General features: G+C 45.3%; 1 pseudogene; it reads right to left on the bottom strand.

Annotated features, from left to right (window-relative positions):
- Window positions 1–1,762: 1,762 nt before the first annotated feature.
- On the bottom strand, window positions 1,763–7,038 carry LOC139012552 (splicing factor 3B subunit 1-like; annotated as a pseudogene).
- Window positions 7,039–14,738: the final 7,700 nt, after the last annotated feature.

The raw sequence follows: 14,738 nt of genomic DNA, 5'->3' as shown, positions 1-14,738 counted from the left end.
CCTGCTGGGTAGCCTCAGGCTGAGGCTAAATTAGCACCTCCTTAGAGACCCAAGAGCCAGTGTACCCAGTGGTCAGAGTGGGACCATCCAGATTACAACTCCTCAGATCCATAAGGGACACACTCAGGGGGCAGACTCAGTGAGCACCAAAGCCCCACTGAAGCAAGTCTTGCCCCAGAAGAGTGTCTCCAGCTCAGAAGTTTTCCCCCTGCAGACACAGCTGATTCTCACAGCCAATTGGCCTGGAGGTCAATTCCTCCCAGTGATACCTACAACAAGACTGTGCACAAAGCCCACAAAGGGGTGCACCAAGAGTGTCCACCTCAGGTAATTGGGGAGGCTGAGCCACTGGGCCCTATAGGACACCTAACACAGAAAGCCACTCTATCAACACAGGGAAGCATAAAAAATGCGAAGACAAAGAAACAAGTCACAACTGACAGAAATGGAGGAAAGCAAACGACTGGATATAGAGTTCAAAACCACACTTTTAAGGTTTTTCAAGAATTTTCTAGAAACCGCCAACAAATTTAGTGAGACTCTCAAGAAATCTGGTGAGACCGCCGATAAATTTAGTGAGACCGCTGATAAATTTAGTGACACCCTCAAGAAATCTAGTGAGACCTTCGAGGTTATGAAAAAGGACCAACAAGAAATTAAGCATACACTGACTGAAATAAAGGATATTATGCAGAGTTCCAACAGCAGGCTAGAGGATCATAAGAATCAAGTCAAAGATTTGAAATACGAAGAAGCAAAAATCATCCAACCGGAAAAACAAAAAAGAAAAAAAAGAATCCAAAAATATGAAGATAGGAGCCTCTGGAACAACTTCAAGCGTACCAACATTTGAATTATAGGGGTGCCAGAAGAAGAGAGAGAGCAAGATATTGAAAACCTATTTGAAGAAATAATGACAGAAAACTCCCCCTACCTGGTGAAAGAAATAGACTTATAAGGCCAGGAAGGGCAGAGAACCCCAAACAAAAGGAATCCAAAGAGGACCACACCAAGACACATCATAATTAAAATTCCAAGAGCAAAAGACAAAGAGAGAATCTTAAAAACAGCAAGAGAAAAGCAATCAGTTACCTACAAGGGAGTACCCATACGACTGTCAGCTGATTTCTCAACAGAAACTTTGCAGGCCAGAAGGGAGTGGCAAGAAATATTCAAAGTGATGAATAGCAAGAACTTACAACCTAGATTACTTTACCCAGCAAAGCTATCATTCAGAATTAAAGGTCAGATAAAGAGCTTCACAGATAAGGAAAAGCTAAAGGAGTTCATCACCACCACACCAGTATTATATGAAATTCTGAAAGGTATCCTTTAAGAAGAAGAAGAAGAAAAAGGTAAAGATACAAATTCTGAACTACAAATACACACCGATCAACAAGTGAATCTAAAAATCAAGTGAATAAATAATCTGATGAACAGAATAAACTGGTGAATATAATAGAATCTGGGGCATAGAAAGGGAGTGGACTGATTATTCTCAGGGTGGAAACGGGTGTGGGGTGTGGGAAGAGACTGGACAAAAATTGTACACCTATGGATGAGAACAGTGGGTGGCGGGGGTAAGGGCAGAGGGTGGGGCAGGAACTGGATGGAGGGGAGCTATGGGGGGAAAAAAGAGGAACAACTGTAATAATCTGAACAATAAGGATTTAATTTATTTAAAAAGAAGTGTACATCACCAAGTCGAAGAAAGTATAAGGTGTGAAGTAGCTGTGCATTAAACACAAAATAAACAACAAAATTATAAGATATAATCAAGTTCATAACGAATATAGGTGTTCTTATCATCATTATAGATTCTTGGGTAATGTGCTATGAGAGCATCCTGTGAACCAATGTAGATGGAGTTGTAAATTTTCCAATACACATCTCTGACCTTCCGGGCTGGGTGAAACAAGCCCTGTAAACAATACTGCAACATTCTACATGGCCCAATAGCAACTCTCAAGCCCTCCAGGGCTCCCATCACTGCCTGAATGACATGGGGAGATGTCTCAAACACATTGGGCCATACATAGTTCAACAAGTGATTCAGCGAATCTTCACAACCAAATCCATAAACCCCCAGTGCCATGTGTTGCACCACCGCACAAGCCGTCTGTCTGTGTACAAGGTCCCTATCCATTAGGGCATCTTCCAGTAATGGTGTGACAGCACAAATGTAGTCCTTGCCCATTTCACCGATATATTCGAACAAGAAGGAAAGGGACTTTAACACTCCGTTCTGAACATTGAGTTCAGGAACTCTGTATTCATTCATTAAGTCAGGGAGCACTGTGAAGGGTGAACACATTTCAGCGACGATAGCTATTGCTACAGTGGTACACACTCTGTTCTGCCTTTCCTGGACTTTGAAGTTGTTTAAAAGTGTAGCCAACACATCATGAGGGCCGATGGCCTTTGCAATATAACCAAATGTGTTGACTGTGGCTCTACGAATAGCTTTCTTGTGAGCTTTTAAGAGCTCCAAAAGCTCAAAGCAAATCCTCATCCACTCCCTTGCTGACACATATTCAGCTCCCCTGTCAGCAATACGCCCAACAAGATCAATACAATTCTCTTGTACTTTTTCATGCCTGTTCTTTAAGATGGGAGTGAGTCTCGGCAGCAGATCTTTAATTGGTGGAGTCATCTTATGCATACCTATTACATTCACAATGGCCTTCAGTGCTCCAAGAATGCTGCCCAGTACTTCAGGGTACTCTTCACCCAAATACTCATACAAAACAACACCCAAGTGCCCCATCAATTTTTCCTCTTGGCAAGTCTTCATAACAACAGCAGTTCGAGAGATCAAGTCAGCTGCCTTTTGCCTAACTTTTGCGGACTTGTTATTTAAACGCCACAAAACTGTACCATAGATCTGAGGCAAGTAAGGTTTCACCCGTGTGCCAAGTGCGTTGACCACTGTGCCAAATCCGTTCAACATGACTGAGTCCTCTGTAGTCTGCTCTTGAAAAGCATAAAGAATGCCATCAATCAGTTGTTCTTCAAGTTTGTGATCAATATCTGCTGCTCCCAAGTTGCCCATAATTTTCTCAATTGTTTCCATCACCATTTTTCTGTACTGTTCAGCTTCATCTTTCATATCATCCACGATCCTGGATATAGTTTCTGCTGCTCCTACTTTGTTAGCCAACTCCACAGTAGTATCAACTAGCTGTAGATAATTTCTTCTATCTAAAGCCATTCTGTGTTGCCAGAAATGTTTTAAAAAGGGAGGAAGAATCTCTGTTTTAATGTAGTTTGCTTCTACACCATCCGTTCCACAGCACTGCTTTACCACCTTCAGCACAATTTTTTTCATTTCTTCATCAGGAGATTGGAATTCTCGAATAAGGATTAGCATCACTTCTCTAGTATAGTAGTTGGCATATTCTGCATCCATGAGAGGAATCATATACCCAATAGCCTTTAAGAAGGCAGCCAGACCCTTTCCTCTGTGTTGGCGGATACCCTTCTATAGAGGCTTCAACACAGAATCAAAAGATTCAATACCATAAGGAGTTGCTGCTTCAGCCAAGGCAGCAATGGCCAACACACTAATGGTCCGAACTTTCTGCTGCTCATCCACAAGACTGTGTTCAATGATTTCAACTAAACTTCTCAGATGTGGCAAGATGGCGCAGCCCATAAGAATAGCTATCTGCTGTACAATCTTAATACCTGTGTGTCTCGCTTGCCAGGACTTCTTGCTTTTGCACACAGCTTTTAAGAAGGGCAATAGTGAAGGAATGCCCAGGGCAGAAGCTACAACAAGCTCTAGCTGTTGTGTTACGAACATATTCATCCATATTGTCTATATCGGGTCTCATGGTGGAGATCATAGTAGCCAGACCAGCAGCCTTTGCCAAATTAGAAATAATCTCTCGGCCTTCCATGCCGGGAGCCGGTCCATCCTTGCTGCTTGACACAGTCGCTGCAGGAAAGAAACATCTGCACAGCATATGTTTCAAGGGACCTGGCATATATAGCATATTGTTCTTAATATGTTTGCTCTCTTTAGCGCCATGTGTTTTAACCAAGGTCACCTCTCCGAGAAAGGTTGTTTCCCCAGGTGGGGATCTTTCCCTGAGGTTAGGGAGGGGATACAACCCCTTAATTAAGTGCCAGGCAGGTAGTTAAGCTACATAATCTTTACTCCCTGGAATGGAGATAAGAAACGCCCTAACCTTTGTAATAGAAATTGACAGGATTAAAATCGGCTGGTATAAATACGGATGTAACAAGACAATAAACATCAGAACCTCATCAGATCCTAACCAGAACCTAGCCAGAGAACATGGCAAAAGATCCTGGACAGAGCCTGGCTACAGAACTTCACTGGAGAACCTAGACAGAACATGGCAAAAGAACCTGGATAGAACCTGGCTAAAGAACCTGGCTGGAGATCCTGGCTAGAGAACCCAACTCTGCTGATGAACTGAACACTGCCTTCATGTCATTCCTTCTTCGCCGACTCCGTCCACACCTGCTGGGGTCCAACCCCAGCGGGTCCAGGGGTCCCCAAAGGTGTGGACGGAGTTGGCGAAGAATGAATGACATGGAAACTGGTTTCAGTTCATCAGCATAGCGAGGTTCTCCCTCCAGGATCTCCAGCGAAGTTCTGGTCAGGATCTCCAACCAAGTTCTGGTGCCATGTTCTCTCGCTAGGTTCTCCAGCCAGGTTCTCCAGGTTCAGTCACCAGGTTCTATACAGGTTCTTTTGCCATGTTCTGTCTAGGTTCTCCAGTGAAGTTCTGTAGCCAGGTTCTGTCCACGATCTTTTGCCATGTTCTCTGGCTAGGTTCTGGTTAGGATCTGATGAGGAGCTGATGTGGATCTGATGTTTATTGTCTTGTTACATCCGTATTTATACCAGCCGATTTTAATCCTGTCAATTTCTATTACAAAGGTTAGGGCGTTTCTTATCTTCATTCCAGGGAGTAAAGATTATGTAGCTTAACTACCCGCCTGGCACTTAATTAAGGGGTTGTATCCCCTCCCTAACCTCAGGGAAAAATCCCCACTTGGGAAACAACCTTTCTCGGAGAGGTGACCTTGGTCAAAACACATAGCACTAAGGGGAGTAAAACATATTAAGAACAGTATGCTATATACGCCAGGTCCCTTGCAAGTAGCAAGGATGGACCGGCTCCCGGCACACAACTTGGGGATCCCTGGACCCTTTGGGGTTGGACCCCAACAACTGGCGCCCAAACAGGGACCCTTAGGTATGGACCCTTTGGGGTTGGACCCCAACACTTCCACTCTAGCATAGTAATCCTCATCAATCAGCAATGGTTCAATGACCACAAGGATCTTATGCACATAGGATCGAACTAAGTCATCAAGTTTGTATAATATTCTATCAATAACTTTGACAAGCAAATGACGTTTTTGATCCTCAAGTGTAGGAGACATCAGTAGAGGAAGGATCTGATTAAACAAAGGACAAGCTCCAAATTCACGAGCTTCATCGGTAATCTGACGCAAGGCAGCCTTTCTCATTGGAGGGGTACCATTCTTAATTTTTAAAAGCAATTTCATAATTTTTCTCTCTTTTTGCTCTTCTGGACTGAGTGTTGATTCATCAACATCAACCAAAAGTTTATCAAAGTACTGAATATCGTCAGGTTTTAAAAAGGGAAGATTTCCAGATGGTTGGTCGTTGACACTGCATAGTTCTGTCTTCAGTTTGCATGTGGAAACCAGTCATACCACCCAAAGGTGTTGGAGTGGCTGTGAGCTTTCGAGCTGGAGTTCGAATAGGAACATAACCAGTGGGAGGAGGAAGTACCTTATATCCTTCTGGAAACATAGCATCTAAGTCTTCATCAGAAAGTGGGCGATTTCTCTCATCAATTTCTCTCTCCCAACGCCAAGCCTGAAGCTGTTCAGGAGTCATACTCATTATGTGACCTGGAGTAGAGGTAGCCACGTTCATGGCTGGTGTGCCAATTGGTGTTCTCCCAGGGGTCAGAACAGGAGTGCTTCCACCCATCTGCCTGGCTGGTGTTTCGTCCCAACGTGATTTCCTTTTACTGGCTCCAGGAGTGGGTGTTTCACCAATGGAATCTCCACCTCGATCTGTTCGAGGCGTCTCAGCCCATCCACTTCCATGCCCAGGAGTATCTCTTTCTGTCTTGGGGGTCTCATCCCAGCGGTTTTTACGAGAACTGGAAGTTGCACCTCCATGGCCTGGTGTATCACCGCGTCCAGGAGTAGCAGCTCCCGCTGGTGTGTGACTTGGTGTAGGATCCCATATTTTTTAGCCTGGGGTTGCTCCAGGAGTCTCACTTCCCTTTGCACGGCCTGGTGTCTCATCCCATCTTAAGGAAGGGGTATGTCCAGGGGTCTCTGCTTGATCCCAACATGGCAGCTTTCTGGGAGTGGCACCAGGAGTCTGGTCAGCTGTTTGATCCCAATGGCGTTTTCGTTTTGAGGGAGGCTGGGATGCTGCTGCTCCATTGACGACTTTCAGTTCTCCAGCTTTAGCTTTTTCTGCTAGTTGTTGCCTAATTTCTCTCTCTTCTTTAGTCAAATGCTGCTCTCACATTACATCCATGTAAGTTCTAGCATTCATTTTAGGATCAGGGGTCTGCAAAAGGATCAAGACGCTCTGGGGAAATTATCTTGGTCCGCCTGTGCTTTTTGTATTCATCTTCCCGGTCAGCAATCTTTGGAGGTCGGTGCTCAGCAAATGGATCATACTGTTCCGTTGACTGTGGTATACCATTAAGCAATGCCACAGGGGCATGATATCCTGGCTTCTTCTGACCAAGCAAACTTGTAGATGATGAGTAGTCATCCTCATCATCTTCAAGTTCAGTTGCAGCAATTGATGTCACATACCCAGCAAATCTGCTGTCACTTCCACCATATATTTCCTGGTCATAATAACCTGTAGAATCAAGGCCCACTCCTTGAGCTTCATCAAGAGCTGCCTTCTTGCCTTGAATTTCTCGAATCTGTGCTTCGATATCTTCGTGAGTCTTGGCAATCTTCGCCATTTTGTCCACTCAAACACACAGGCGGAACTGGCGCTCCCTTCCGCTCGCTGCCGCTGTCACGGAGGAAAATAGCTGGGGGCTGGCCTCTGCACATGTGCCCCGAGGGAGCAGGTGCCAATTGTTGGGGTCCAGCCCCAGCAGGTTCAGCAGTTCCCAAAGGTGTGGACAGAGTTGGCGAAGAAGGAATGACACGGAGGCAGCGTTCAGGTGATCAGCAGCCTAGCCAGGTTCTCCAGGACCTCTAGCTAGGTTCTGTGTCTTATTGTCTTGTTACATCTGTATTTATACCAGTTGATTTTAATCCTATCAATTTCTATTCCAAAGGATAGGGCGTTTCTTATCTCCATTCCAGGGAGTAAAGAAGATTATGTAGCTTAAGTGTGATGGTTCGAAGTTAAAGTGATTAACTACCCACCTGGCACTTAGTTAAGGAGTTTTATTCCCTCCCTAACTTCAGGGAAAAATCCCTACCTGGGGAAACAACCTTTCTCAAAGAGGTGACCTTGGTTAAAACAAATAGCACCAAGAAGGGGAGCAAACATATTAAGAAAAGTATGCCACATACGCCAGGTCCCTTGAAACATATGCTGTGCAGACATTTCTTCCCTGCAGCAACTGTCTCAAGCAGCAAGGATGAACCGGCTTCCGGCACATTCGGTCATCCTGGAAATCCTGCTCTGAGCCCCCTCGCCAGTTGGCTGATTATATATGGACTAGTGGTCTGGTGCATGGATATGTGCACACTGAAAGGAAGTTAAATTTGCAGCAATTCCTGTAGACGCTGTGGGTAAAACAGAACCACCATGACCTCTAATATAATGTATTAAAACATTATAAAGGTATCTTTTTCCACTACTGCCTGGGCCATCTAAGAAAAAGCATTTGGGTGCCAGACAGGAGGACACAGGAGAAAGATCTTGGAGGGGCTCTACAGACACACACAGCACCTCCATTCAGGCCCTGTCAGCCGGGGCCACCAGGGGCTGCAGACACAAACCAGGAGCCTGGTACCAGCTCTGCCAACAACTCTGCCTGAGCCCCTGAGTTCATTGTTGGGTCCCAGTTTCCCGTCTGCAGAACCTTAATGCCCCCAGCCTTGCTGGCTGAGGCTGGGGCTACACAGGCTGGGAGCTGCTTTGCCTGCAGAGATGGGCCTCAGTGGGGCAACATTCCTGGAAGCAGCTGGGCATTGAGGGGGCACAGGGCTCAGGTGTGACCTCTGCAGTGGTAAATGCAGAGACTCTGGAGCCAGAAGGCCTGGGTTCAAGTCTTTTTTTTTTTGTAACATATTTTTATTGATTTCAGAGAAGAGAGAGGGGGGGGGGCGGGGACATCAATGATGAGAGACAATCATTGATCGGCTGCCTCCTGCACACCCCACCATGAAAGATGGAGCCCGCAACCTGGGCATGAGCCCCACCCAGGAATTGAATGACGGCCTCCTGGTTCATAGGTTGATGCTCAGCCATTGAGCCACGCCAGCCAGGCTCAAATTTTCACTTTGCCATTTATTAGCTGTGTGGCCTCAGCCAAGTTACCAAGCCTCTCTGTGCCTCAAACCTCCTCATCTGTGAATTGGGGATGATAACAGAACAGTCCCCTTGTAGAGTGGTTGTAAGGATTAAATGAGTAAACATGTGGAAGGCACTTAAAACAGTGCCGGACAATTAGTAAGTTCTCAGTAAGCGTTTGATGGACAAAAGGGAATGCTCGGGGGTGAGGCAGGTGGATTACTGTCGACTCTTCTCTCTCCCTCAGCCTCCACATCTAACCATCGTTACCACCAGAAGGTTCCGTTCTCCTACCTCCTCCCCGATCTCTTTGGCACAACCTGACTCAGTTTTCCAATTCTCCCAGGACTAAGCCTCTCCCTGCTTCCCAGGCTCGGGCTGCACTGGCAGAATGAACGGCCCAGCACACAGGCCTGACCCCCCTCGAAGCCCTGCACGGGCTCCAGAGCCCAGAACAAGGATCCATCCCCGAGAAGGCCCTCTGTGTGCCCGGGCCCCTCTACCTCTAGCCTCCGCTCCCGCCCACGTTCTCCTCCAGTAACCCAACTGCTTGTCTTTCCCCAAAGCACTGCTCCTCCCCTCCACACCCCTGCTCACGCCCTGCCTTTCTCTCAGGTGACTCTTCCCTCTCCACTGGCCAAGCCTCACCTGAGAACTCTTGGCTACTGTCTCCTTCCCCCGCTTCAGGTCGGGCTAAATGGCCCTCTTTGGTGCCTCCGTACTACCCCTTGCATATCTGTCATTCACCACATGGTGGTTTTAAGTGTATTCACAGGGTTGTAGAAACCCCACACCCGTTGGCAATCACATCCCCTTTCCCTCCAAGCCCCCTCCCCCCAGTCCTAATGCACCACTAATCTATTGTCTCTATGGACTTGCCTATTCTGGACATTTTGTATAAATAGAATCATACACTATGTGGCCTTTCGATCTGGCCTCTTCACGTAGCGTGTTTTCAAGGTTCCTTCATGTGTAGAATAGAGCAGTACAGTATGTCATCCTTTTTTATTACCAAGTAATATTCCATTGTATGAAATGCATCTTATTTACCCACCCATCAGGTGGTGGACGCTTCAGTTGTTTCCATTTGGGGGCTATTATAATCATACTTCTATAAACATTCCTGTACATTTTTTCATTTCTCTTGAATATATACCTAAAAGTGGTATCATATGTTAACTCTGGATCACATGGTAACTCTTATGTTTAACTCCCCCCTCCCGCGCCGCCCGCCCCCCCCAGTTTTATTGAGAAACTAGAGGCCCGGTGCATGAATTCGTGCACGGGTGGGGTCCCTCTGGGTGGCCTGTAGGGATCAGAAGAAACTTGCAGTCCAACACCGCCTGCAGCTCCTACCTGCCACTCCCACTCATCCTGGCCCCACTGTGCCTGCCATGGGCTCGTGCCCAATCAGTCCCGACGGGGTGAGGCTCCTGCTGCTACAGCAGCGCTCACCAGCCATGAGCCCTGCATCTGGCGCCCTCCCAAGGGGAGTGGCCTGTGGGATGGGACTGAAACCAGCTCTCCAACATGCCCCGAGGGGTCCCGGATTGTGAGAGGATGCAGGCCAGGCTGAGGGACCCTGCCAGTACACGATCAGGCCAGGGAGGGACCTCGGGAGGGCTACAAGGTGTGTCCGACCCATCTCACTCAGTCCTAATTGGCCAGACCCCAGCAGCACGCTAGCCTACTGGTTGGAATATCTGCCCCCTGGTGGTCAGTGCATGTCATAGCGACTGGTTGACTGGTTGTGTCTGGCCCCTGGTGGTCAGTGCATGTCATAGGGAGTGGTTGAGCAGCCTTAGCATATTATTAGCATATGATGCTTTGATTGTTCTGTTGTTCTGCCCTTTGGTCTATTTGCATATTACCCTTCTATTATATAGGATAACTGACATACATCTCTGTATAAATTTAAAGCATACAGCATGATGGTTTGATTTACATATATTGTGAAGTGATCGCCACAATAGGTTTAGCTAACATCCCTCTTATAATAGGAAAGAAAAAAATTTTCTTCTTGTGAGAATTCTTACAGTTCACGCTCTTAATAATTTTCCTATATGCCTACCTACAGCAGTGTTAGCTACAGTCATCACCTTGTACAATACATCTCTGGTACTTCCCTTAAAACTGGAAGTTTGTACCTTTTGACCACCTTCCTCCAATTTCCCCTCCCCTCACCCACTGCCTGGTATCTACAAGCCTCATCTTTTTCTGTTTGGGTTTTTTAAAGATTCCACATATAAGTAAGATCATACAGTATTTGTCTTTCCCTGACTCATTTCACTTAGCCTTTAAGGTCCATCTATGTTGTTGCCAATGGTAGGATTTCCTCATGTTTATGGCTGAATAACATTCCATTGTATAAATATACCACATCTCCCTTATCCTTCATCCATGGGTGTACACTCAGGTTGTTTCCATGTATTGGCTATCTCTCTATATAAAAGCCTAGGTGACCATTTGACCGTTCGCTATGACATGCACTGATCACCAGGGGGCAGATGCTCAACACACAGGCATGGAAACATGGAACAGACTGATGGAATCTCAGAGGGAAGTGGGGAGGGCAGGAAGAGATTAACCAAAGATCTTATGTGCATGCTGGAGGCCCCATGCACGGATTTGTGCATCGGTGGGGTCCCTTGGCCTGGCCTGCAGGGACCGGGCCTCTAGTTGTGAAACAATGCTGCTATGTACATGGGGGTACAAATATCTTTTCAAGTTAGTGTTTTCATTTCCTTTGGATATATTCCCAGAAGTGGAATTGATGGATCACATGGCAGTTCTATGTTTAATATTTTGAGGATATGTTTTTTTGTGTATGTTTAATATATTTTATTGATTTGTACAGAGAGGAAGGGAGAGGGATAGAGAGTTAGAAACATTGATGAGAGAGAAACATCAATCAGCTGCCTCCTGCACAACCCCACTGGGGATCAAGCCTGCAACCAAGGTACATGTCCTTGACCAGAATCGAACCTGGGACCCTTCAGTCCGCAGGCCAACACTCTATCCACTGAGCCAAACTGGTTAAGGCGAAGATATGTTTATTATTATTAATTTTTAATCCTAGCTCGAGGATATTTTTTCCATTGATTTTTAGGAAGAGTGGAAGGGATAAAAGGGGAGAGAAACATTGACATGAGAGACACATTGATTGGTTGCCTCTTACACAGCCCCGACCAGGTGTGGGGAGCAAACTGCAATCTAGGATGTGCCCATGATCAGGAAGTGAACCTGAGACCCTTCGGTTCTAGGGCCAACATTCTAACCACTGAACCAAACCAGCCAGGGTGAGGATAAGTTTAACTTTTTGAGGAACTGTCAGACTATTTTCCAAAGTAGTTGCACAATTTTACATTTGTACCAGCAGTATGTTAGTTTTAATTTCTCCACATCTTAACCAACACTTGTTAATCTCTGTATTTTTTATTATAGCATCCTAGTGAGTGTGCAGTAGTATCTCATTGTGGTTTTGGTTTTCATTTCCTCAATGACTAAGATGCTGAGCATCTTTCCATGTGCTTATTGGAAAGTCTATTCAATCTTTTGTCCATTTTTAAAAATTGGGATAGGTATTCTTTCCATTATTGAGTTGTAGGAATTCTTTCCATGTTCCAGACACAAGTCCCTTATTGGATACATGATTTGCAAACATTTTCTCTCATTCTGTGGGCTGTCTTTTCAATTTTTGTTGATGATATCCTTTGAACACAAAATTTTAAAATTTTGATAATGTCCAATTTATCACTTTATTTTGTTGTTTGTGCTTTTTGATGTTATAGCTAAGAAACCAGTGCCTAATCCTAAGTCACAAAGACTTATCCCTGTTTTCTTCTAACAGTTTTATATGTTTAAATATTTGATACATTTTTAGTTCATCTTTGTATGTGTTATGAAATGGGAATCCAACTTCATTCTTATGTATGTACATGTCCAGTTATTCCAGCATCTTTTGTTGAAGATTATTCTCCCCCATCTAATTATCATTACTCTATCAAAAATCAGTTGGTCATAAAATTGAATGTTTATTTCTGGATTCTTAATCCTTTCCATTGGTCTACATGTCTATCTTTATGCCAGTACCACACCACATCGACTACTGTAGCTTTGTAGTAAGTTTTGAAATCAGGGAGTGCAAGTCCTCCAATTTTGTCCTTTTCCAAGATTTTTTAGTCTATTCCAGCCGTGGGCAAACTATGGCCCGGGGGCCGGATCCAGCCCATTTGAAATGAATAAAACTAAAAAAAAAAAAAGACCGTACCCTTTTATGTAATGATGTTTACTTTGAATTTATATTAGTTCACACAAACACTCCATCCATGCTTTTGTTCCGGCCCTCCGGTCCAGTTTAAGAACCCATTGTGGGCCTCGAGTCAAAAAGTTTGCCCACCCCTGCTCTATTCTAAACCCCTTTAATTTTAGGACCAGCTTCTCAAATTTCTGCAAAGAAGTCAGCCGAGATATTAACAGGGTGTGTGTAATCTGCCATCTTAACTATGTTAAGTCTTCCAATCCATGAGCATGGGATGTCTTTCCATTCATTTAGATTTCTTTCAACAATGTTTTATAGTTTTAAAAATGTAAGTTTTTCAATTATTTTGTTAAATTTGTTCATAAGTACTTTGTTACTTTTGATGCTATCATAAGCAAAATTCTTCATTCCTACTTTGTTCAATTGCAAGTGTATAGAAATACAATTGATCTTGAATCCTATGCCTTTGCTGAATTCACTTATTATAGAAGCACTTTTAGTGGATTCCTTAGTATTTTAAAAAATATATATGTTTTTTGGCCCCCATGAGGTAGGGACGACCCCAGTGAGGTTGAAACGGCCCCGGTGTGGTAGGGACAACCCCGGTGAGGTTGAAACAGCCCCGGTGAGGTAGGGACGGCCCCGGTAAGGTTGAAATGGCCCCGGTGAGGTCAGGACGGCCCCGGTGAGGCTGTAACGGCCATGGTGAGGCTCAGACGGCCCTGGTGAGGTTGAGACTACTCCAGTGAGGTTGGGACAAATAAAGGGGACCAGTATAGACTGATGAACAGGGGTAGATACAGAGGCAGAGCAACATTGAACAGAATGTCAAACTACAGTGGGAAGCCTGGGGAGGGTTTGGGGGAGGGATTAAGAGATCAACTGAAGGACTTATATGCATGCATATAAGATTAACCAATGGACACAACACACGGGGTGGGGGGGGGGGGGGGTGTGGGTAGGGGCCGGGGGAATGTCAAGGGGGGGAAAAAAGGAGACATATGTAATACTCTTTGTAATACTTTAAGAAATAAAAATTATTAAAATAAAAAAATAAAATAAAAAATAAAAAATATATATGTTTTTATTGATTTCAGAGAGAGGAAGGAGAGGGAGAGAGAAACAGTGATGAGAAGCATTGATTGGCTGCTTCCTGCACGCCCCTTACTGGCCATCAAGCCCACAACCAGGGCATGTGTCCTGACTGGGAATCCAACCAGCAACCTCTTAGTACATGGGACAAGGCTCAACTACTGAGCCACAAAGGCCAGGTCCTTAGGATTTTTTATATACAAGATCATGTCATCTACAGTTTTTCTTCTTCCGTCCTGATCCTCTTTTTCCTTGCCCTATTTGCCCTGGCTAGTCCCTCCAGTGCATTGACCAGTGGCAAGAGCAGACATCCCTTTCTTTTCCCTGATCTGTGGGGAAAAACATTAGATCTCTCATTCCGTGTTATTTGTGGGGTTTTCATACTATCAGGGTATATCATTGACTAGGGTGAGGAAGTTCTCTTTTCTTAGGTTTTTGGATGTTTTTATCATGAAGGGTGTTGAATTCTGCCACATACTTTTTCTGTGTCTACTGAAATGATCCTTTGGCTTTTGTCCCTTGTTTTGTGGATAGGAGCGTAGTACATTGATTTTCAGATGTTGGTCCAACTTGTTCCAGAGGGCATTTTCTCATGCTGCATCCTGGGTCCCATGAGGTGCTCAGCTGTGATAGCCTCTGGGCAGAGCGGAACTGTGGCAGCCCAAACCCATCTTTCCTAGTTTTTCAATGGACTGTGCCTGCCTCCTGCGAAGAACCCCCTCAGGAAGACTGTCACATGAGAGAGCCTACCCCAGGCCAGGAGCAGGGGCCTCTTTGGAAGCTCGTGGGGATGAGAGGGCATGTGCAGAGGGTGGGAGGGGCCGGCGCCAGCGCTCTGCTGCAGGGCTCCCGGGCATCTGG

The sequence above is a fragment of the Myotis yumanensis genome, unplaced genomic scaffold (assembly GCF_028538775.1).
Source record: "Myotis yumanensis isolate MYYU_CA2020_CCGP unplaced genomic scaffold, mMyoYum1.0.hap1 SCAF_6, whole genome shotgun sequence".
NCBI lineage: Eukaryota > Metazoa > Chordata > Mammalia > Chiroptera > Vespertilionidae > Myotis > Myotis yumanensis.
This window is presented reverse-complemented; position numbering and strand designations above follow the sequence as displayed.